Source organism: Gavialis gangeticus, unplaced genomic scaffold (genome assembly GCF_001723915.1).
Source record: "Gavialis gangeticus isolate Ggan-Ray unplaced genomic scaffold, GavGan_comp1, whole genome shotgun sequence".
NCBI lineage: Eukaryota > Metazoa > Chordata > Crocodylia > Gavialidae > Gavialis > Gavialis gangeticus.
The window spans coordinates 1026463-1027810 of record NW_017729009.1 but is presented as its reverse complement, the minus strand read 5'-3'; positions in this window follow the sequence as shown (position 1 = coordinate 1027810).

Below are 1348 nucleotides of genomic sequence, written 5' to 3'. Positions count from 1 at the left end.
CATGACTTCTACACGTCAAGTACATGCTGTGTGAAAAAGAACTTTTGTTAGTTTTACACCTACTGCCTACTACTTTCATTTTATGACCCTTAGTTCTTGTCCTGTGAGAAACAGGAAATAATAAATCCCTATTTACTTTCTCTTCACCATTTAGTATTTTGTAAAACTTTATCATGTCCCCCTCCAAGTGTCTTCTTTCTAAACTGAATAGGCCTAGCCTCTCTAGTGTTTTCTCATATGGAAGCCCCTCCGTACCACTAATCATCCTTGTTGCCCTTCTCTGGTCCTTCCTTTCTGAGGTATGGGGGCCAAAACTGGGCACAGTATTTGAGAGGAGGACACACACTGGATTTATCTATATAATGATACTTTCTATTTGTTTTAGAATTGCCTTCTTAATAATCCCTAACATTTTGTTTCTCTTTTTGATGACTGCTGAGCACGGAGCTGATGTTTTTAGTGAGCTGTCTACAATGACTCTCAGAACTCTTTCCTGTGTGGTAACAATTAATATACAGACCCACCACAGTGCAGGCATAATTTGGATTACTTTTTCCCAAGTGTATCAATCTACTTATTTACATTGAATTTAATCTGCCATTTTGTCATCCGTTCACTCAATAGTGCACAATTGTTCTGTAATTACTCACATTTTTACTTCGTCTTTACCACTTTGGATAATTTTGTGTCATCCACAAATCTGGCCACCTCACTACTCTCTATCCCCATTTTCAAATCATTTATGAGTATGTTAAACAGCACCAGTCCCAACACAGATCACTGGCAGATGCTGCTGTTTAATTATTTCCATCCCAAAAACTGACCGTTTATACTCCCTCTTTGTTTTTTATTCTTAAGCCAATTTCTAATCCATAAATGGACCTCCCCTGGAATCCCGTTACTACCTATCTTCATAAAGAGTCTTTGTCAAATGCTTTTTGGAAGTCTAGATAAACTGTCAGCTGGATGACCCTTACTCACCTGCTTATTGACATTTCCAAAGTACTCTAGTAGGTTGGTGAAGCATGATTTCCCTTTGACAAAACCATGATGATTCCTCCCCAGTAAGTCGCATTCATCCACGTACTGAACAGTTTTTTATTATTCCCCCCAGTTTGTACCCAATTTTTTATTATTCCCAACAGTTAGACTCAGTGAACACAAACAGGGATGCAAAATGAGCATGTTGTAGAAAATATGTGAGAAGTGATTGCATGGAACCAAAAGCAGAATTGGCAACTTTGGTAAAACTTCCAAAGCAGGCCTACTTTGTGTTAAGAAACAAACCTAAATTCATTAAGTTCCAAATGGTTTCTAGTTATCACTTAGCAAAAATGTAAGAACAAAT